Raw genomic sequence first — 25,248 nt, 5'->3', positions numbered from 1 at the left:
GTTGTACATTTGCGACCAGGCATCTTTTTCCACTTTTGTGGTGTTTGTGTTTAGCTGTAATTTTCCGCTCTCTCATTTACTGTTCCCATACAAATTATATATTGTTTTTTTCAGGACAAAATGGGCTTTCTTTACATACCATTAGTTATATAATCTCATGTAATTTAATTTAAAAAAAATGAAAAAATATGATGAAAAATTGAAAAAAATACATGTTTTTTGACTTTTATGTGAAAAATCTTTTACTCATCTACAAAAGCGAATGAAAAAAACTGCTAAATAGATTCAAAATTTTGTCCTGAGTTTAAAAATACCCAGTGTTTACGTGCTTTTTTCTATTTTTTTGCATGTTATAGGGCTATAAGTACAAGTAGGATATTGCGGTTTCAAAACATACATTTTTAAAATGTATCAATAGTGACATTGTAACATTATTATCTGTCATAAATCGCTGAATAACACCCAACATGTACATATTTTTTTTAAAGTAGACAACACAGGGTATTCAATATGGGGTATGTCCAGACTTTTTTAGTAGCCACTTAGTCGCAAACACTGGCCAAAGTTAGCGTTCATATTTGTTCGTGTGTGAAAAAAGTAAAAAACTAAATTGAACGCTAATTTTGGCCAGTGTTTGTGACTAAGTGGCTACTAAAAAAGACTGGACATACCCCATTTGCAATACCTTGGGTTGTCTTCTTTTGCAAATGGTATGCCATCATGGGGGTAATTCTCATTCCTGGGCTACCATACGCTCTCAAAGGCAACGTAACCAACCTGGCCATTTTCAATGTAAAAATATTTGACCCATATATTTGACCATGTAACTTTCAAAAACGCTATAAAACCTGTACATGGGGGGTCCTGTTATACTCAGGAGACTTTGCTGAACACAAATATTAGTGTTTCAAAACTGGAAAATGTATCACAACAATTATATCATCAGTAAACGTGCTGTTTGTGTGTGAAAAATGCAAAAAAAGTCACTTTCACTGACAATATCATCGCTGTGATATGTTTTACTGTTTTGAATCACTAATATTTGTGTTCAGCAAAGTCTCCCGAGTAAAACAGTACCCCCATGTATAGGTTTTAGGGTGTCGTAGAACGTTACAGGGTAAAATACAGTGCTAGCAAATTAAATTCTCTGGACTTTCGGCCTGGGTTGGCAGGCAGGTCCCTTAAATTGCAATCAATAAAATAACTTAATTATGTTAAAATATTACATAAATACGCACGTAGAATTTAAATATATATGCATATTTATATCTTTGAAGTCTACGTGTATATTTATATAATTATTTATGTAATTTTGTATATGGACATATGAATAGTTCGTATTCTTTTTATTTATTTATATATACATAGATATATATACAATTTCATTCTAAGTGTATTTTGATATAAATATATATATATATTAATATCAAAATACAGTTAGAATAACATTTCGTATAGATATATAAATTTTTTTTTTAATTTTTATTATTATTTTTACATGTTTAATTTAATTTAAATTACTTATTATTTGTATTTTATAATAATATATATAAAATATATATAGTTATTATATATATATTATATATATACGTGTGTAATTTAATTATAAGTGTATTTTTATATTAATATATGTACATATTAATATAAAAATACACTTAGCATGACATTATATATATGATATATAGACATATATTATATAGGTATAATATATGTCTATATATCATATATATATACACATATATAATAATATTTTTTTTTTATTAACATTAACTTTATTTTATTTTTAGGATTTTACACTAGCAGGGAGACTGCCTGTCAGCACAGACAGTCCCCCTGCAGGCAGACACATGGACACCTATTGTGACCATGTGGTCGCCCTGTTGGGCGATCACATGGCCCCAGGGGTCCTAATCCGCCATGGGGAGACTGTCTGGGCTGCAAGCAGTCTCCCCACAACGGGAGCACCGCCGATCGCCGCTGGGAGAACGACGGCGATCGGGTAAGTACCTTTTAAATTTAGGACGGTTCAGGACCGTCGTCGGTCGGCAAGGGAAAATGCCGATGACGGTCCTGAACCGTCTAGTGTCCTCAAGGGGTTAAGGACTGAGCCAAATGTACATGTTGTGAACAAGACAAAACATAAACAAAAACTTGGAATTGCACTATATGCCTATTCGGGCGTAATTCGCCTCTTTCATATTATGTGCACCCACACTTATTATATATCATTTTATTCAGGGGAAACAGGTATTTTATTTAACATCAAATATTTAGGTATAAAACATAATTTAATATGAATAAAATATAAAAAAATGGGAGAAAATAAGAATTTTTTTTTTTTTTTTTTTTTGAATTCTTTATTTTTGTCGTGCATGGTTTGACAAAATGATGTACGTAGCCACAACAGCAAACATAATCACAGTAAGTTCACAGGTTTATACATATGTGGCATTGAGGTAAGAGCACATATTTTTTTTTTTTGAAACTTTGTTAAACATAGCATGAATCGTCTTGGCATTTGCTAATTAGGTATATGTTAATAGTAGGAAAGACAATATATAACGGTGTGGGTTCTCGCTTGTATAGACAGTTAAACATAGTATTATTCGTCGTGGCGTTTGCTAAATAGGTATATGTTACTATTAGGAAAGACAATATATAACGGCGTATGTTCCCGCTTGTATAGATAGTTAAACATAGCATTATTCGTCTTGGCGTTTACTAAATAGGTACATGTGAATATTAGGAAAGACAATATATAACGGTGTAGGTTCTGGCTTGTATAGATAGTTAAACATGGCATTATTCATCTTGGCGTTTGCTAAATAGGTACATGTTTATATTAGGAAAGACAATATATAACGGTGTAGGTTCTCGCTTGTACAGATAGTAGGAAGGACCTGTCATAAGGTCGAAAACAGAGGAGTGACAAAGGGGGAAAACATGGCATGCATCTGCATCCTAGCGTCAAACAGTTAATGAGTTAATTGTTATGAGGCTGACCTATACGATGTCACATATCTAATGTAGTGTTTGGGCATGTGGCACTATATGTAACTGCAGGTTAAGCTAGGTCTAGATAGGACTTTTTATACAAAACAAGATTGTAACATCCTCTGATCAAAAGGGTTCTTGCATTCCAACCATGGGCGGCCTGGGGTAGAGCCAAACATTATTTAAGGCAAAACCGCTGGGAACAAATGTAGTCACAAAAGTCCTGAGGAGCACAGATTAGTGCTGATAGTAGTCTCCCTTATATGCACTGGGCATCAGAGTCTGGGTGCTTCGCTGATATGCTAGCATGAAACTGTCCAGGCTAAGAATACCTGTGGGGGGCAGCGTGTTGGGTGCTTCAGCCGATGCCTATTGCCGGTAAGAGCTGGGCTTTTTCATTCTGGGTCTCTCCCTTGTCGCCCCTTAGCTTGCTAACGTTGTGTCGGTAGTCGGCTCCGGCGGTGTTTAGTGGCGCCATCTGCACAGTCGCTCGGGTCGTCTTGATCTGTGCATGGGGTCGGTGTAAGCTGTGCTGTACGCCATGATTTTGATCAGGTGACTGGCCTGTTTGCAGCGGTGGTGTCCGTTGCGGGTAGGGGGTTGCGCCCGATAGGCTTTCCGCCATTTTCCGTCTCTGGGCCCGCTTGTACCTGCGCAATCGGGCGGCCATTTTGGAGCCTCGTGGCGTCTGCTTATAGTAGCTCCGTCGTGCTGCGGGCCGTATCCACGAGGTCACCATTCTCTCGGCTTGACGATAGGTAGCTCCCCTCTTCTGCAGGGCATACCTGAATTTTGCGCAGAGGTGGTCAAATGTCTCCAAAGGTGACATGGGTTGCTGGGTACGTGTGCTCTGCCTTCCCTGTTTGCGCCGGGCTGCCATTGTGGGTTTGCTCTGTGGGACAGTTTCCCCGTTTTGGCTTGTGTCTGGGTTGCCTGCTTGCTGCCATTGTGGACCGGGATATCCCCCGCCGGTCCAAAGGGGGGGGGGGGTTGGTTGCAGAGAAGTCGCTTTGTGGCTTTTGCTTCGGAGAGAGCGCCCGTCTCTCCCCGGTTTCAGCCTCAGTAGGCCGCATTTGTGTATCTGCATTCCCAGCCTCTACGGGTCCCAGAGTGGTATCACTGGATTCCGGGGGGCACCCCCTACGTGGGTGGCGCACCCCTGAGTGGCTTTGGGTGAAATGGTCGGCGTTTTTACCCCGGGTTGTGCCCGCTCGGCAGGAGCCCATTTCAGCTGCGTCCGCACGGCTCGGCGGTCAAGCTCCGCCCCCCTGAGAAAATAAGAATTTAAAAGAAATGTTTAGTTCTACGTGACATTCTAACTGTGAATGTCATAATACTGTTTGCTTTTACTGCAATAAAATACACATATTTGTATTCAGCGATGTCTCACATGTAACACAGTACCCCCTATGTACAGGTTTTATGGTGTTTTGGGAAGTTACAGGGTCAAATATAGAATGTTACATTTTTCAGTTTTTTTCACATTGAAATTCCCCAGATTGGTTACATTGCCTTTGAGACCATATGGTAGCCCAGGAATGAGAATTACCCCCATGATGGCATACCATTTGCAAAAGAAGATAACCCAAGGTATTGCAAATGGGGTATGGTCAGTCTTCTTTAGTAGCCACTTGGTCACAAACATTGGCCAAAGTTAGTGTTAATATTTGTTTGTGTGTGAAAAATGAAAACAACTAATTTAAACGCCAATTTTGGTGAGTGTTTGTGACTATGTGGCTACTAAAAAAGACTGGACATACCCCATTTGCAATACCTTGGGTTGTCTACTTTTGCAAATGGTATGCCATCATGGGGGTAATTCTCATTCCTGGGCTACCATACGGTCTTAAAGGCAACGTAACCAATCTGGCGAATTTCAATGTGAAAAAACTGAAACGCAAGCCTTTCATTTGACTCTGTAACTTTTGAAACCACCATAAAACCTGTACATGAGGGGTACTGTTATACTCAGGAGACTTCGCTGAACACAAATATTAATGTTTCAAAACAGTAACACGTATCACAACAATTATATCGTCCGTGTAAGTGCCATGTGCATGTAAAAAATGTAAAAAATCACTTTCACTGATGATATCATCGTTGTAATACATTTGTGTTTAATTATTTGTGTTCAGCAAAGTCTTCCGAGTAAAACAGTACCCCCCATGTACAGGTTTTCTGGTGTCTTGGAAAGTTACAGGGTTAAATATAGTGCTAGCAAATTACATTTCCTGGACTTTAGGCCTGGGTTGTCAGGCAGGTGCCGCATATTGTAATAAAAAAAACCTAATTATGTAAAATTATTACATAAATATATACGTAGAATTATTATTATTATATATATAAGTGTGTTTGTGTGTATATATGTAAATATATGTATATATATATATGTTTAAATATATGTATAGAATTTTTTTTAATTATTTTTATTTGTATGTTTATTTGTATGTATGTTTATGTAGGTGTATATATACATAGTGATATATATGTATATACTTATGTATTTAGATATATATATATATATATACATATTATTTTGTTCTGAGTGTATTTTTATATCAATATATATATATATATATGTATATTAATTTTAAAATACAGTTAGAACAAGACTCACACTGGACTTGCAGAGGAGCTGACGGGACCGGCGTGGAGGAGGAGGGAGCTGCAGGAGCTGCAGGAGCTGCAGGCGAGGTAAATAAACTCTTTGCCAGCCCCCTCCACTGAACTGCCAATGCCACTGGACCACCAGGGAGCGAGAGTCCCCCTCCCTGACATGTATCAAGCAGGGAGGGGGGACGAAAAAAAATAAAAATTATAATAAAATAATAATAAAATAATATAAAAAATAATAATAATACAAAAAATAATATAAGAAAAAAAAATTAAAATAATTAAAAAAATAATAATAAAAATGCCCACCCCCCACCAAGGCTCTGCAACACATACACAAACACACACTGGATCACACACACACTGCACTCATATACACACACTGCACTCATACACACACACTGCACTCATACACACACACTGCACTCATACACACACACTGCACTCATACACACACACTGCATTCATACACACACACTGCATGCACACACACACACTGCACTCATACACACACACACTGCACTCATACACACACACACTGCACTCATACACACACACACTGCACTCATACACACACACACTGCATTCATACACACACACTGCATGCACACACACTGCACTCATACACACACACTGCACTCATACACACACACTGCACTCATACACACACTGCACTCATACACACACACACTGCACTCATACACACACTGCACTCATACACACACTGCACTCATACACACACTGCACTCATTCACACACACTGCACTCATTCACACACACTGCATTCATTCACACACACTGCATTCATACACACACACTGCATTCATACACACACACACACACTGCATTCATTATATACACACACTGTAAATAAATATTCAATTAATATAATTTTTTTAGGATATAATTTTATTTAGAAATTTACCAGTAGCTGCTGCATTTCCCACCCTAGTCTTATACTCGAGTCAATACGTTTTCCCAGTTTTTTGGGGTAAAATTAGGGGCCTCGGCTTATATTTGGGTCGGCTTATACTCGAGTATATGCAGTATATACTGAAAAGTTAAAAACTAGAAGTAATAATAGTAAAGATAAATATAAATAAAAAAAAGTCCAACAAAAAAATGCAAACATAATTGAATACCACTGGTATGGAAACAGACACATCTTGATAGGGATAGATGGCGTTCTGGGACACTTGTGGCTCGAAATCCAAGCGTACATATGTAGAGAGAACAAAAAAAAGGATCCAATGGCACAGTATGTGGCGGACCACCTGGCACCCCCGACTGGGTACCTCAACCAATCGTGCTTCCTAGTAGTTGCCAAGTACCATAAGCACAGTACCGGACACCATAAGCACTGTAGCCCCCTTAGCAGCCACAGCTTAGCTGGGGTCTTGTTGTCGCTTCCCATCCTGCACCAACACCTGTATCCAGCTCCCAGTAGGAAGTAGGAAGACCAAGAGAGTCCAAGATAGTATCGCAGTATAGGCAGTAAAAGAGCAAGTATAGCTGTCCCCCTCCTTGCTGGGAAGTAATCTAATGTATTCAGGGCCACACATGGCCTTTTATGCAAACCTCATGCAATGGATTCCCTCCCCCCTCTACCTGAGAGATAATTGAGTCAGGAACTGTACAAACTTAGTTATCTTCAGGCACAGAAAACACACATTTTACAGACTCCCCAAAAGTACCCCCAAAACACATGAAAACCCCACAAAAGTCACATCCCCTGATAGCCCTGATCTGGGTGATAAACATATCCAAAAGTCACCCAGATCGGTTTGGGTTTTCCATTGAAGTCATAATTTGACCGACCGCACATGAGGCTCCTGCCCAAAATAGTTCCAGGGAAAAAGTGGTAGGGGTCGGTCAAGTTTGGTAGTTTAAAAACAAACAAACTACCGAACGTAGTCAATAGTCATAACGTGGAGCTTGTTCCCCTTATCCAGACCAACGATTTCACCGAACAGTGCCCTTCCACGATGTACCGAACGCAGGCGATTATGGAAATTTGGGAGTTTGAGTGACCGATTTCAGTTTCATGCGCTCGGCGACCAAACACCGCTGCCTGCGTTTGCGGGAACAAGATGGCCGCCACAACTTGTTAGGCCATACGAACGTCGGCCACCCAGACGAACACTTAGAACACTGCGGACAGAATTGTTACAAGGTGCTCATAGGGGTTAACAAGGTGGTCCTTAGTTCAGGAGTTGGTCCAGTTTCCGAACCAATAGGAAAATCCCATGAACCAAATCTTTTCACATGGCTTTTACAGGGCCTATAGTCTTTCGGCAGGAGGCAACCCGCAGGCTCCTCCAGGAGCCTGTGGCGAGGTTACGTTGCCACACACTATATTCCAAATTTTGAGAACTGTGCAAATAATAAATAGATCCTACTCACATTTACCTGAGCTAAGTAGAGCGTAGAGTGGTATTATTCCCATGTCTAGGATATATGGGTAGGTGGAAAACAGAAATAAAGGGATAAAATGGTGCTCTCTGTATGTCTGAAATCTAGGAGTAGTAAAATATAAGTATTGTATTCACATTTGGACAAGCAGACTCATTGCTCGATGTATAGGGCGCAGGTGGATGCATGATCTCTACCCTGGATTCTTGGTGAGATTCTCACTGGAATCAATGGTCAGGATGCCGGGCAGTAGATAAAAAGTGTAAAATAAATAAGTATGCCACAAGAATAATATAAAAATAGCCAATGGTCATTTATTAATAAAATAAGTAAAAAAATATTATAAAATGCATTTCATCTTTTAATAGGCTTTATCAAGTAGATAAATTATTTTACACTCTTACAGTCTTGCAGCCAATAGGAACTTGGCAGTCACTACCTTTTGGGACATATCGAGGGAGAAAGTCCAGAGCACAAAAGGCAGCTTTGTACCGTCATTTTCTTTCCGTTTGGGACCAGGGCTCTTTTTACATTTCTGCTGTGTTTGTGTTTAGCTGTAGTTTTCCTCTTACTCGTTTACTGTACCTACACATATTAAATACTGTTTTTCTTGCCATTAAATGGACGTTCTAAAGACACCATTATTTTCATCATATTATATAATTTACTATAAAAAATATTATAAAATATGATGGAACAAGTGTAAAAAACACAGTTTTTCTAACTTTGACTCCCAAAATCTACAACCGCAACAAAACACCCAATGTTAACATGTACTTGTTTTGTTTTTGGAAAGTTATAGGGCAATAAGTACAAGAAGCACTGCTATTTACAAACCATTTTTTTTTCAAAATTAAGTTACAAAAAAAAATAATAACCCTCCACATGTATATATATTTTTTAGAAAGAGACCACCTAATACCACCTATGGTAAACTTGGGGTATTTTGACTCTTTTCATGCAACCATTTTACCACAAATCTATGCCAAATATAAAAATAATAATAATAATTGGTGATTCTTTTGATACACATAGCCCTTTAAGAATACATGTACTGAGAACTTTATGGGTTACTGCCAAAGAACACCCCAATATGTGTTCAGCAACATCTCCTGAGTACAGTGATGCCACCCATGTATAGGTGTGTCGGGTTCTCTGGGGGCTAAAATACCTTATTTGGAGGGTGCGCATTCCAGTTTTACAACATGGAATTTTCACAGATCATCATCATGCACCCATGTCCCATTTGGGACATTTTTGAAGCCGGCCAATGTAATTTACCTCCATCAAACCATATATTTTTGAAAAGTAGACACCCCAAATGGTGGTATTTTAACACTTTCCCTGCACCAATTCTACCAGCAGTCTTTGTCAAACTTGTGGGTATTTATTTTTTTGTGTTATTTTTCACTCACATTGTACTTTAGGCATGGATTCTCAGTTCCTGTTAAGGCCCCAGGGAGAGTGTGCAGCTTAGCGGACAGGGGCACATGTATGAGTGTTGGAAGGATGATGCATGATTAGCTATGTGCTATGTGTGGGAGTGTGAGATGTGAGGAAGTGGGTGGTGACAGATTAGACTGACCTCAGTGCCACTTAGGAGCCGGGCCAGCAACAAGTTTTCCTGCCTCTCCTGTTGCTGGGCTTGCTGGATTTTCTGCCTGGGGGTCCTGGGTGCTGGATCCTGGTTGTTACAGCCATCCTGTGTACCCTCAGGGCTGTTACTAGTGCTGCTGCAGACGGTGGCTCCCTCTGTGTCTCCCTCCAAGGCACCATCCATGGGCACCCTTCATGGCTCCGGCTCGGCTGAGCCCCAACTCTCCTCCTCTGGCCCAGTACATGATCTGCAGCAACAGGGCCGCATGCTCCCGGTCCTTCCGCCGCCCCTGCTATCCGGGCGGCGGCATCTGATGTGGACCGTGCCCCCCCACCCGGATGTAGGGGGCGGAAGCACGGCAATCGACCCGGGCAGTGCATGGGATGCCGCCTGGGGTCCTCCCCTCTCGGTCGGCAGTGGTGAATAAGCCCCCTGCGGGGCACGCGGGGTGGCTCTCAGCCGCTGCCGCCGGGTGGGGATGGTTTCTGGATCCCCCTCATGGCCTCCTTGTCCCGGCCTTCCCCTCCATTTTGCCGCGGGTGGTGCGGCCCCTCACCCCCCTTTTCCTTCCCGTGGTTCTCCCCTCATTAATTATTGAGTCCCCCTCTGTATTATTGTCCCCCTCCTGTTTTATTGTACCCCTCTGTTTATTGTCCCCCTTCTGTTTTATTGTGTCCCCCTCCATTATTTGTCTCCCCCCCTTCTTTTGCTTCCCCCCCCCCTTGCAAGCAGGCCTGCTTTGCCCTGTCCCTCCCCCTCTCCTTACCTGTCTCGGCAGCCTCCTGTCCTGGAGCGTCGGCTCTTCATCTCTCCACTGCTGCTTCAGGCTTTGGGTGCAGTTGCCGGATCCGTCCAGCGGGTGGTGTCTGAAGCTCCAGTTGCCATGGGAACTGCGCTGCAGGTGATGGACTCCTCTTTTCAAGCTGCTGTCTCTACTATGGTGCTTCCAGCAGTTCCTGGGGTGCCGTCAGGTGAGTCATGTCTTCTTGCTGTTGGGTTTATAAAAAAAAAAGTGAAACGGTCAGTCGCGTTTAGCGTAGTACCCTCCTGGCGCGACGGTGCATTCCCCGGTGTGTGGGGGGCAGTGTGCTCGGTCCTCAGCGCGGCAATTGGGGGGGAGTTGGGCCTCTTCCTCATTGGGGGCTGTGCCCCCCTCTCCCCTGCGCAGTCGTGCAAGATAACCAACTTTGGCCCTTGGGGGTGATGCTCTTCCCTTGGGTCACAGAGAGGGGTGAGACTCGGACGACAATACTGTAAAGTTCCGTTATGGGACATGCCTAAGACATTGGGGAATTGGGTTTGGGGTTCGCTATTTTTAAAAGCGTGGTTGGGGAGAGGGCTCCCCAGCACGGTGCGGCGCTGTTTTGTTACCAGGACACCACTTGGAATGCGTGTCATACTGATGGTGGCCTGGGTTGGTGGCGCTATGAAGAACATTTTCTTCAGCGCCTTGTGGTTTGGCCCTCTGTAGCATGGGATCAGATATACATTGGCCCCTGGCTCTCCATCGTAACCTGGCCAGCGGTGCATGAAGGGGCTTTGTCCTCCTTTCGTGGGGGGGTGGCTCCGCCCTATTGGCCTCGCAGCAACGGCCAGGTTGTTGCAGGAAGTTTAATGTCAGCCGATGTAAGTGGGGCGGGTCGTGCTGCTTTAAGCTCGAATGCTCCCATCGTGGTGGGGGCTAACTCTGCCTCCGGATGTATTAAGTTACTGAACGGTAGTGGATGCATGAAATAGCCTTCCAGCTGAAGTGGTAGAGGATAACACAGTGAAGGGGTTTAAACATGCGTGGGATATGCATAAGGCTGTCCTACATATAAGATATGGCCAGGGACTAATGACGGTAGTTAGAAAATTGGGCAGACTGAACGGGCCGAATGGTCCTTATCTGCCGTCATATTCTGTTTATGTTTCTAAGTCGGTGCTCGACTTCCCGCAGATGGTGCTGGATAAGCTCCTGCAGGAGGTGGCTTTGGGGCAAATCGCGGGGTCAGTTGAGGCCCAGTCGCTCCCCAAGTTGTGGGTCCCCCTTGGGCCTGGTGCCCAAGTAGGAGTCGGGGGAGTTTCAGCTGATTCATCGTTTGCCCTACCCTCAAGGGGTTTCGGTGAAAGATGTCAGTGTCGGGCGCCCTAGGCATCCTTGGATGCTGTGGTGCGCATGGTTGGGGCAGTGGGCCCTGGGGCTTTGCTGGCAAAGGCCGACGTCGAAGCTGCGTTTCGCTTGTTGCGGGTTCATATGGACTGTCATCACCTCCTGGGTGGTGGGTTTGTGGATGGTATTATGTGGATACTTGCTTCCCGATGGGTTGTTCATATCCTGCTTTTACGTTAAGTGCTTCAGCGCTTTCCTGGAGTGGGTGGTGCGGCAGGAGGCAAGGATTGTCTCGTTGCTGCGTTACTTGATGGTTTTTGTGTGTGGGCGTTCGCTGACTTGTCGACTCTTGCTCAACTCGGCGGAGCGAGTTTTTCAGGTGCTTTAGGGTCCGCTTAGAGCATGATAAGACAGTGGGGCCCAGTGACCTGCCTTAGCTTCTTGGGTGTCAAAATTGACTCGGTGGCCATGGAGTTCTGGCTGCTGCGGGATAAGGTTGAGGGGATGTAACGATGGCCAGGGGTCTGAGGAGGATGCAGACATGCCAGCTGCAGTCCCTGTTAGGGAGGTTGACCTTCAACTGCTGGATCATGCCCATGGGGCAATTGCCCCGCAGGCACCTAGTGGCCGCGGCATTTTATCCGGCTCACGAGGCGATTGCGGGTTGACCTGGAGGTATGGGATTCCTTCCTGACCATGTATATTGGAAGGTCATCTTGGCAGGTGCCAGAGGTGTCCAGTTCAGACTTGCCCCTCTATCCAGACGCGGCTGGCTCTGTCTGGGGGGGCGATTCTGGGATCGCGCTGGTGTGCTGACATGGTCGGCGGCGTGGTCCACCTCTGGCTTGACCAGGAATCTTGCCTTCCTGGAGCTTTCCCATTGTGGTGGCATTGAATTTGTGGGGTCGGGAGCTACAGGACCGTCGGGTCGTTATTCACTGTGCCAACCTCGGGGTTGTCCAGGCGATTAGCCAGCTCTCGGCCCCCTTTCTCTTCGGTACTTCTCCTGCTCCAGTGCCTGGTGCTCCGGTGCCTTGGTCTTAATGTGTCGTGTAGGCCCAGTTACTCTTGGGCAAAAGTACTCCAGGGTAGGGGTGGAATGGCAGGCGCAGGAGTCAATGGTGGGTGTATTTGCGGGTTCGCCTGCTCGATACAAGGTCTGTTGTGACTGCTGGAGCGTTGGGTTTCGGCGGCTATGTCGCCCTCCAGGGTGTCCTCGCGCGTGTCCATTTTAGTTTTCTGGTTCAGTCCCAAGGCTGGGTGGATGTCACCACAGAGTTTCTGGTATGGCAGGCGGTGCAGGGCCTGTGCAGGGTATTTTTGTGGATCCAAAGAGGCCGGTTTGGGGGCCCTATGGGCACAATTGTGCCAGGTGCTCCCAGAGGTATGCCTCGCCGTTTCTTCCTTTCTTTGGGGCCATGAGGATTGGGGTATTGGTGAGTCTGAACTGGTCACCTAAACCGTTGATTCTACTAAGAGACTCTTTATTGATTCAGTGTCTGCAATTTACTATCGTTTACTCCTTAAAGCTACAGTGCCTGTAATTGTGGACTTCAGTTATCATTTACTACTTAAAGCTACAGTGCCTGTAATTGTGGACTTCAGTTATCATTTACTACTTAAAGCTACAGTGCCTGTAACTGTGGACTTCAGTTATAATTTACTACTTAAAGCTACAGTGCCTGTAATTGTGGACTTCAGTTATCGTTTACTACTTAAAGCTACAGTACCTGTAAATTGGAATTAAAGTCTTTACCTTTTACTTTCTTTAATAAATATTCAAACTATACGAAATCTGCAGTTGTGTTCCTTCATAACAAATGTTTAGACGTGACAGAGGGGAACTTCCTCTCCCATTTTCAATTTGTTTGGCGGTCATTCCTTTCGCATTTGCGCTGCGACTGAGGCCTCTCGGCTGGGTATGCCGAATTGGCATGTGCGGAGGATAGGAAGATGGGACCCGGAAGTGGTCTAGCTCTCTCTTGCTTGCGGGGGGGAGGGGTGTCATTGGGACTTGGTGGACATAGGGAAGCGGGACTTATCCCAGATCCTTATGTCATTTCCGTTTTTTTTTGCATAGTGTGGTTGGAGGTTGTGGCGAGGAACTATTGGCGGCAAGCACACAGCCAGAGTGAGTTTGAGTGCTGCTGCGAAGGGTTCAACCGTTGGGTTTCATGGTTCGTTATAGGCGTTTGGGGATACCCATTTTCATAGGGTTTTGAGGAGGAGGCGGCAGATTTGTTGCTGCCGGATGGAGTTCAATCAAGAGACGGTGGAACAGGCCATGGTTGGTTTGTTTAGGGTCCCCCACTGATTTTAGGCTTCAAACAGCGGGGTTGTGGCGGGGCTGTGTCCTTGCCAAATAAGGGATGGTCTGGTAGATTAGATGAAAAAGGATCTCATCCTCCCCCTGTCTCTTATGGTGAACCTGGAGGAGGTACCAGGTTGGACGTGTCCCCACTGGGTTGTAAGTTGACCGGTGGGGAGCATTATGGTTGGGCCCCACCGACCAGAAAACCGACTGGTGGGGAGCCCTGAAAAGGAAGATTTTTTTACTATGCCTTGGGGGGGGGGGGGGGAGGTGAGAGCCTTGGGGAAGTTAGATTGGCAAGGACGGTTTCTTCGGGTACTGTATGACTATATGCAAATTGTTTATGTTAATTTATGATATTTATTATTTCGTTATACGTTAAAGGAGTTATACAGTATTTGGTTGTGTTAATAAATGCTGTGGCCTGTTTTCTCTAAGAAGTTGTCTGTCGTTATTTGAAGGGGGTAAGTTATGGTTTTATGGGGGATGAAGGGAATGCTATCCAATGCCCACTACGTACATACATGTGTTACTGACAAAACACCCCAATATGTGTTCAGCAACATCTTCTGAATACAACAGTGGCCCCAATGTACAGGTTTTATGAGTTTTTGCAAACTTACAGGGGTCAATTGTAGGGCTTTCCACTTTTCCATGTTTGCACATTGAAATTTGCCAGATTGGTCTGTGTTGCCTTTTGAGACCATATGGTAGCCCAGGAATGTGAAATAACCCCATCATGGCATCCAGTCTTTTGTAGTAGCCACTTAGTCACAAACGCATGCCAAAGTTAGCATTTTTATTTGTTTTTTATAAATTTATAATATATATATGTATAATAGTACAGTAAAAATAAAAATCCAGCGCACTCACTTATCTACTAAACAGCTACTTTGATGCTGACAGATTTGACTAGTTTTATTAAAAACACCTAATCTAGGCAAAAATAATGAGGGTTTAGTTACATTATATGATCATACTTGCATAAGCCTGCCACAAACGTCAATGTACCCCATCTTTGGCAGGTCCTACGCTCACTGTCAACTGTCTACTAAATGAGCTACTCACTTGGTGAAATCCTTCCATCTCGAGTTCTCTGCAGTACAAGGCTAAAAAGGGCCCTGAGATGAGACACCTGTGACAGGGGGCGGTGCAAAACCAAGGAGCTGGCTAGACTCCTAAATATATATGGGAAAACAAGTAGATAAACATGGCTGTTTAGTAGATAAGTGAGTGCGCTGGATTTCTATTTTTACTATTTATATATATATATATGTATGTGTGTATGTAAAGGCTTTGCCTTGAGTTGTGGGAGGGGCTTGTTGATCCTACTTAAGGCACTTCCCCCTTACCTGCATCACTGTGGAAATCAGACGTTCGGCAGGTGATCACTTCCGGTTCACTACTTCCGGGTCACGATCCCCGCCACGACGTTTGGTGGCAACATATTCAATCACCCCAATTGATAGATAGAGCCTCTCAAATCACTTGGCATCTAGTATGGCCTCACCTGTCACCACACTTAGGAATTTTTTTTGCCACTTGGCATTAGGTACTTCCTGTGTGCGGTCCACGGTTGGCAACAAGCTGCTACTTTGCCACTCGCTCGGGTGCTCGGTAAACCGTAATTTACAATGGTTCTTTTCCGGTCCCTCCACCCCACTTCAACATGCTTGTGGTCCGCTCTAGGGGGGCCGGAATTCGTACATAGAAACGGACACATGCATTAAACACCACCCACGGTCTCCTCATTTACTGGCTGATTTGCTTTTTCCTTCTCCCATGTGGGAGAAGCTGCTGTTTTACTCCACTCTACCATTACTGGGCATTCTGCCCTCCTACATATTATTAAGGGAGACTCAGTTTTCTCAAGTAACATATATTAAGAGTTCAAATCACTGGGAGCAATCCATAAAAGTATCAATACAATACTGATAGACTGGTTGGTATTTTATGTTTGGCAGCAACATCATGAGTATATATATGTGTGTGTATATGTATTGGTTTGTGTAAATGGATATGGGGATTGGCTTACATATTAAAGGAGAGTGTACTTATGGAGGCTCTTATTATCTACAGCACCATATACATATATATCTCTATATAGAAGGGCATAATATATCAGACTGTGAATTAAAACTGAATGTTAATCACGTGCTACTCACTACATAGGGTGAGTTGGACTATTTATAAGCTGATAACTGTAACACCATCAGATAAGAGCTGCATTTCTTAATTAGTTATTTTAATTGATATAAAGTGCGTTTGAACAGCCTCTTTTATCCACTTTATGTTATTTTGCCCAGGAACGCCATGCGCCAGTACTGGCATAAACTATTTGTCTTGGGTATGATCTGTGGGCATATCATGCATATTCATCATTATATATAAAGTTTGGTTTAAGAAGGTTGTATACTGGTCAATTATCAAATATGCTACTCACTTCATTTTGTATTAAGACTAGTATTAACGGGGATTCCCACACTTATTTCTGTATGTTTACTTTAACGTATCAGGTTGGCTTATATTACCTGTGTTTGCTCAATCAAACCTCTAATATCACTTTTCAGTGAGTAAGGTGGAAGGGTAAGGGGTTTTATTCTTAATATAAAGGGGAGTCCCTCGTTACTCATTATAACATGTACTCCTCTTTCTGCTATCATTAGGTCTAAACCTCTCCTTCCACTATAGTTGTGGTTGAAGTCTTAGGTTCTGTGTTGGGTTGTGACCAATTTTCTGACCTAACCAAGACGCAAGTGGGTGTCAGGTACGTTTTGCCTAACCCTCCCGTCCCCCATCCCCGCCCCTAAGGTTATGAGTTGAGTGTTAGTCTGCCACTAGTATAGAATTTTCTGGCCTCTTCGTCTCAGTCACAGTGGTCCCGCAAGGCCAACCCCTTTCCTCCACGCTTGAGGACATTCGCTCCTCGGGCCAAATCATAGTTAGCCGCCTCACACAGTTGCATAGAGAGGGCCTCCCTTGTCACTCCCTTTCTATCTTATGCTTTTAGTTGTCACTGAGAGACCAACACCCCGCCACAACGTCCGGTGGCAATATATTCCCTCGCGCCAATCGATAGAGCCTCTCAAGCCATCTAGTAGGGCCCCTCCTGTTACCACACCTAGGAAATTGTTTTGCCACTTGGCACTAGATAGCCAGCCAGTAACCAATATGGTGCAGTTGCTAATTATGTTTTGAATATTTTTCTTTTAGTATGTCTCAGCTACCTGAAGATGAAGACAATTTGTCTTTTCCCAGTACTCCGGTCAGGTCCTTGTCACCTTCACAAAAAGGCGACATCGGTAGCCCTACTTCTATACGATCATGGGCCATCCCTCGTATTACTGCGGAGCTTCATAGATGCAGTATCCCTTTTCCTGCTACTGCCAGAAAAGCTGAACTGAATGGATGTGAACAAACACCGACAACACAGGAGCGGGAGAAGGGACAAGTGGTCCAGGCAACTCAGACCTTCATGCCATGGTTGCCTCACTAGTAGCATCTATGGGGAAGGTCAATGAGAGACTCTATAGGATCAAGGCTCAGAGCCTTCCTATTATGTTAACTATGCCCTCAGCTACTGTACTCCCCGATGCTCCACTATTAGAAACAGGTCATTTCTTACCATGGGATTCTGAAACCCATATTATAAATCCAGTCCACATGGTTCCAGCAAACATTAAGAAAGTTTGTTAATCTTGTTGCACTGGATGTTAATCTTGTTGCACTGCTTATTGCTTCACACAATGTTATTGAGAACCTCACTTATGCTTATGGTGATATTTCTGTGGTGATAAAAGCCAGGGACCCTAGACTTAATAAGAAACTGTCTATACCCGATGTTATCATTGCATTTGGTATATGTCGGGATGTAATTTGCTCGGTATATCCGCATAGACGAGAGGAACTTGACCTCTATTTGCACACGCTGGTGGATTTGGGAAATAAATACAGTGGCTCATCTTTTTATGATTACCACCGGTCCTTTTCGGCAAGGACGTTTGCAATTTTGGCTCAGTACGTAAAAACTGACTGGAGCCGCATGGATACTGAGCTATTTTGCAGACACTTTGCTGGTCTAAAGACAACGGCTTGTGCAATTTGTGCTTCCACCTCACATGCCTCGGACTATTGTCCCATCTTGCCCGAGTCCACACCTGGGGCTTTCCCGGAGACACATACAAGGACAGACAGATCAGGCAAGGACAAGCTCGGTCGTCCTATTTACCTTGGTCGCAGGTGTGCAATAATTTTAATGTAGGTACATGCGGATAAAGTGCCTGCAGATTGTTGCATGTGTGTTCACATTGTTTTAGGGCTCATGACAAGTCTATGTGTCCTAATAAAAAACATGCTAAACCTTATCTGACCTCTGAAAATGTTGGCTCTTTGGCTCACGCTTTAGCTTCTCGCCCATCTAAACATCTATTGGATTTCCTGATTAATAGTTTTTCGGAGGGATTTCATACAGGTCTGGTGCATATTCCTGCGGGCATTTACGAATGCAACAATTTACAATCAGCGTTTTCTGACATGGAAACAGTTGATGCTCTTTTACAAAGAGAATTGCAAGACGGGTTTTTATTGGGACCTTTTCACGTGCCCTCATTTTCCAATTGGAGAACCAACCATATAGTATTCGTCACCCAGAAGTCCTCAGGGAAACACAGACTCATTTTAGATCTTTCTGCACCTAACTCCTTGGCCATACCAAGCCTTAACTCACTAATTCCATCCGAAGGAATTTTCCCTTTAATACGCCACCATAGACAACGCTATACACACCATCATCACGGCAAGTGTAGGAGCTTGGCTGATCAAAACAGACATCATCAATGCATTTAAATTACTTCCCATACGTCTGTCTCTATAGCATCTTCATGGTCTGAAATGGAAAGATTTATAATATATTTTTTTTTACATGGCTCACTTTCGGATCGAAAAGCAGCCCAAAAATATTTGATACGTTCGCCGAGACTTTGTGTTGGCTTCTGATGAACAAATGCAGATGCCATACAGTAATACACTACTTAGATGACTTTCTGTTTGTGGAGAATAATTCCTCTCCCACCAGTGATCTAACCAAGACCATCTCGTTTTTTCATTCCTTGGTTGTGCCAGTTTCTCCCAAGAAAACAGAAGGCCCTGACACGTTGGTAAATTTTTTTGGGTATCCTTCTTGATTGCGTGAGCAAGAAAATTGATAGTATCCTGCAGACCATAAACAATTTTCTGCATAGTAGGACATGCAATCGGAAGGAATCTCTGTTGGGGTTACAAAATTTAGCAATAAGAAATATTCCGCAAGGTAGAGCCTTTATTTCAAGACTCCTTTGCCTTCTTCCACAACTGCCTAATGACTTTAGCCGTAATTGCTTGGATGCCTCGGCTATTGCTGATTTATTAATGTGGCGTAAATTCGTATAACAATGGAATGGCAGAAGTATGTTTCTACTACAATTGTCTATCCATTCTCCTGTAATTTGGACGGATGCTGCAGCGTACACAGGTTTTGCAGCCATATGTGGCAATGAGTGGCTCTGGGATGGTTGGCCAGAGGAGGTACAGCTCATCGAAGGGTTTTCACGCACCTCAGCCTTACTCGAGGTATAACCTATAGTTGCAGCAGCCGTGGTATGGGGTCAGTCTTGGGCAGGTAGCTCGGTACGCTGTTTCTCCGACAACCTAGCTACCTGCCAGATCAAAAACAAGGGACGTTCCTCATCACTAACGATCATGAGATTCATGAGGAGACTGACCTGGCTGGCAATTGTATTTGGTGTGTTGTCATGTACCAGGGATTTATAATAGTGCAGCTGACAAATTGTCTCGCTTTGACTTCCAGGCCTTTAGAGACACGGTACCCACGGCCTCACCCACAGCCACTGCAGCACCGTCTTTTCAGGAACTTGTAATGGATTAAAAGAGTTATCACAGCATAGTCTCGCCTTGGCTAGTTTGGCCCTCTCTGAAAACACAAGGCTGTCTTACAATAGAGCTTTCACACTGTATAATAAATTTATGTTAGAACATAACCTGGTTCAGTTTTTCACTATTTATACACTGGTAGCTTTTGCATAATTTTGTCATCTCAAACTCAAACTATCACACAACACTATTAAATTACATTTAACCGGCATCCAACATCACATGTATACATTATATCCTGACAACCCTAGTTTTTTTTATCTTCTTACCCCATTAAGAATATACTAAGAGGCATACAGAAAGCCAGTACCACTCCTCCAATCCTAAGGTTACCCATACATAAACAGATATTTAAGGATATGTCCGACTTATTGGATACAGCCCCGTTTGAACACATTACAAATTTGATAATCAAAATGGCCATTTACTTGGCATATTACAGTTTTCTTAGACCATGCGAATTCACTATACATAGTAACAAATATACACGAGACTGCCTTAAACGTTCCTATCTCATCAAACGACAAGATTACTATATCTTATCCCTACCCATTACAAAAACAAGTCAGCTTGGTAAAGTAATTCATGTCACTTATTATCCTACTTTAAATAAATGGTGCCCGGTAGAAGTGATGGATACATATCTCCAATCATTACCGCCTTAGTCAGATATCCCTCTGCTAGTCCTCCACAAAGCTGTCTTAACAACCGCTAAGTTTATGCAATACGTACGCATATTACTGACCAGACTAGGTCTGAACGCCAGTAACTTTTCTGGACATTCTTTTAGGATAAGTGCAACCTCCACTGCCTCTAGTCATGATATTCCAATACATGTAATTATGTATTTGGGCCGCTGGAAGTCATCTGCATTTGCTTTGTACATACCTCAACCTGTGTTAGAAATGAGGTCTGCCTTTGTTAAACTGTCATCTTGAGGTATTTTCTTTGCACTATGTTTCATGTATTGAATAAATATTTATTTGGCAAGATACTGCTAATTTTTGGCCACTTTATTACAGGGCTACCACATACGTCGGTTTCGGTACACTTCAACTAACTTATTCCTATCTATATAATACACCGAACAATACACACGCTAACGTTGCAAGAATAGCACCGAACACAAATATAAAGCCTTTGCCTGGAGTTGTGGGAGGGGCTTGTTGATCCTACTTAAGGCACTTCCCCCTTACCTGCATCACCGTGGAAATCAGACGTTCGGCAGGCCCCACGCACCACCCCCTCAACTCTTTTATTTTTTTTATATTTTATTTTATATTCAGTGTGGGCCAGCTTTATTACAGACCTACCGCATATGTCGGTTTTGGCACGCTTCAACCGACTTGTTCCTATCTATATAATACATTAAACAATACACACGCTAACATTACAAGAATAACAACGAACAGAAATATATATAGGTATCCAAAAAAACGGAATGCACTCCAGGGTCTTTGTAAAGTAAAATTTAACTTTTAATTCATATACAAAATAAAAAAATATACATCAACTTTTCGGCTCACATCTGGAGCCTTCTTCAGGATGGCAGATATGACATACATAGCAAACATAATATATACACATAAAAATTAAGTGCTTACCATCACCAAGTGTGATATACATACACACACACACACACACACACAAACATTCTTTTATTTCCTATATATGTATAATATATTAAAGCATTGTATATTATACATATATAATGCATATATATGACTTCATTATAAGTGTATTTCCTGTGTGTCCAACTTGTCTGGTTGCAATTACATGTTTGTTCGTCCACCCACTGTAAAGCGCTGCGGAATTAGTTGGCGCTCTGTAAATAACATCATCATAATAATAATAATAATACTACTCAAAGTACACTTATGATGAAATCATAAATATGCATAATATATTATAAAATGCTTCAATTATTTTATAATATATTATACATATATAATAGACACTCCTCACATACCGACCAAGTCGCAGAACGAATCGATCGGTAAGTGAGGAGTTAAGGGATTCCCTGCTGTGGTACGTTAGCATATGTTCTGGGAAATTTGCCCGAACATAGATTTGAGGGATTCCCTGCTCGTGCGTGTTTGTCTATGTTCAGGGAAGTTTCCCCGAACATAGACAAGTGCACAGAGCAGGGAATCCCCACAACGGCTCGCACTTATGCATTGTCGTAAGTCTGAGCCGTCATAAAACAGGTAGGTCGCTAAATGAGGACCACCTGTATATGTTTAATATAGTTTATTTTTTACTTTATTTGCCGCGGATGTACTAGGTACATCCGCGCTCCTTTACAACCGTTTTTTGTCAGACATACCTAGTACGTCCACGGTCTTTAAGGAGATATACATAGATATATATGTAATTTCATTCTAAGTGTATTTTGAGGTATATATACAGATAGATAGATAGATAATTATTTTTAAAGTGTTTTATTTATTTTTTAATTAATATTTATTTATATATATATATCAACATGCAAGGGATGACCAGCACTCACGGTTTTAGGTGAAAGTTAAAATCTGTAGACTTTATTTAAACATATTAAAAAGTAGCAGTTCGACGTTTCAGTCCTCTTCTGGGACTTTCATCAGGAATACTAACCATATACAAGACAAAGAAACAAATATATAAGAGAAAGATGATTAGAAAATTAGTGCTCTATGCACTTTAAAATATTATACTTAAATGCCACTATCACTTTAATATATAGTATGATAACATGGACCACGCTGAATTATTCACTTTGCACTTTTTATTGCACTTTATCACTGAAGTCCCTAGATGAGTTTCATCTCTTTTCACCATTTCTTCATTTTCCCATTTTATGTGTATGGTATGGTTGAATGTCTAGTTGCTGTCTATCTCTTTAAATACTAATTAATGGACGATATACATCTTAATGTGGATACTTGGTAGATAGCCTACTTTATTATCTCTTTATAGATTGACTCTCTTAGGCAGTACATGCCTTTCACCACCCTTAACTTCACTATGGCACATATTATTAATTCTTCACAGCATACACGCTGTGACCGGGTTGCCAGGGTGACCGGGCTTGCTTCCGGTTCCCATGGCAACGTACGTTAAGTGACCACGTGGTTGAGGGGTGGAGCACGCACACGCATGAGCACTGGGCATCCCGGGACGCGGGCGGCAGCAGAAAATAAGTATACACCTGGGGTAAGCTAATTTTCTAATCAACTTTCTCTTATATATTTGTTTCTTTGTCTTGTATATGGTTAGTATTCCTGATGAAAGTCCCAGAAGAGGACTGAAACGTCGAGCTGATACTTTTTAATATGTTTAAATAAAGTCTACAGATTTTAACTTTCACCTAAAACCGTGAGTGCTGGTCATCCCTTGCATGTTGATATTTGAATTCACCCTGGACTACAAGCACCCGGACATTATTACTGCTTAAGTCGGTGTGCAAGGATTTCATGTTTTTATATATATATATATATATATATATATATATATATATATATATATATATATATATATATATATATATATATATATATAGTTATTATTTATAAGTGTGTAATTTTACTCTAAGTGTATTTTGTTTTTCAGTTTTACTCATGGATGGCATTGTGTCTCAGGGCTCTTTTGATCACTGAAAACAATCTCGGACACCTGTGATAATTAGATTGCCAGGTGAGCCCAATTTAAGGAAAAACTACTAAAGGAGGGTGTTCCACATTATTAAGCAGAGCACTATTTTCATGCAATATGGGGAAGAAAAAGGATCTCTCTGCTGCCGAAAAGAGTGAAATAGTTCAATGCTTTGGACGAGGTATGAAAACATTAGATATTTCACGAAAACTTAAGCGTGATCATCGCACTATTAAGAGATTTGTGGCTGATTCAGAGCACAGACGAGTTCGTGCAGATAAAGGCACATTGAGGAAGATTTCTGCCAGATCCATGCATCGGATCAAGAGAGCAGCTGCTAAAATACCATTACATAGCAGCAAACAGACATTTGAAGCGACTGGTGCCTCTGGAGTCCCACGGACATCAAGGTGTAGAGTCCTCCAAAGTCTTGCAACTGTGCATATACCTTCTATTCGGCCACCACTAACCAATGCTCACAAGCAGAAACAGCTGCATTGGGCAGAAAAATACATGAAGACTAATTTTCAAACAGTCCTGTTCACTGATGAGTGCCGTGCAACCCTGGATGGTCCAGATGGATGGAGTAGTGGATGGTTGGAAGGACACCCTGTTCCAACAAGGCTGCGACGTCAGCAAGGCGGTGGTGGAGTCATGTTTTGGGCCAGAATCATGGGAAGAGAGCTGGTCGGCCCCTTTAGGGTCCCCGAAGGTGTAAAGATGACCTCTGCAAAGTATGTGGAATTTCTGACTGACCACTTTCTTCCCTGGTACAGAAGGAAGAACTATGCTTTCCGTAATAAAATCATCTTCATGCATGACAATGCACCATTTCATGCTGCAAAGAATACCTCTGCATCAATGGTGGCTATGGGGATAAAAGGAGAGAAAGTCATGGTGTGGCCTCCATCCTCCCCTGACCTCAATCCTATTGAGAACCTTTGGAGCATCCTCAAGAAAAAGATCTATGAGGGTGGGAGGCAGTTTTCATCCAGACAGCAGCTCTGGGACATCTTGCAAAAATTCAAGCAGAAACTGTCCAAAAACTCACAAGTTCAATGGATGCAAGACTTGTGAAGCTGTTATCAAATAAGGGGTCCTATGTTAAAATGTTACGTGACCTGTTGAAATGTTTAAAAAGTTAAAATGTTGTTATAAGTTTGATTGAAATAGCTTTTGATTTCAGTAAATATGCTGCAAACACAACAAAGGACAATTTTCAGTTCTTTACAACAAATAAAGTGTTTTGAAACTTACTGTGCGTAATAATTTGGAACAGGGCATTGTAAGTTTTTTCTGTTTTAAAAAAAGACTGTTATTAGGAGTTTTGTTCAATAAAATTTGAATTGTACTCTTAATAGTTGATAACATGAGAATTATGCTGACTGTTATTTACATAAATTATTTAGGTAAATGAGAAAAATATAATTTGCATAAAAATTTGGAACAGGGTGTATATATTAATAAAATAATACACTTAGTATGACGTTATATATAAGATATAGATAGATAGAATATAAATTGGAGAGGTGGGACTGTCTGGGCCCTCAAAAGAAGACCGAACACCAGAGGGGGAACGGCGGCGAACGGTAAGTACATGGGGAGGGAGGGTAGGGGTTAATTTTGAAAACATTTTTTTTAACTAAGTGCCCTGACCCCTCGAGGCACTCA

General features: G+C 42.3%; 1 protein-coding gene across 1 annotated transcript in view; it reads left to right on the top strand.

Annotated features, from left to right (window-relative positions):
* LOC134577694 (IgGFc-binding protein-like) overlaps window positions 1-25,248 on the top strand; it is a 121,829-nt gene that overhangs the window by 24,621 nt on the left and 71,960 nt on the right. The gene's annotated exons all lie outside the window — the stretch shown is intronic.

The sequence above is a fragment of the Pelobates fuscus genome, chromosome 11, assembly GCF_036172605.1.
Source record: "Pelobates fuscus isolate aPelFus1 chromosome 11, aPelFus1.pri, whole genome shotgun sequence".
NCBI lineage: Eukaryota > Metazoa > Chordata > Amphibia > Anura > Pelobatidae > Pelobates > Pelobates fuscus.
The sequence above is the reverse complement of the archived record's forward strand: the minus strand, read 5'-3'. Positions and strand labels throughout refer to the sequence as shown.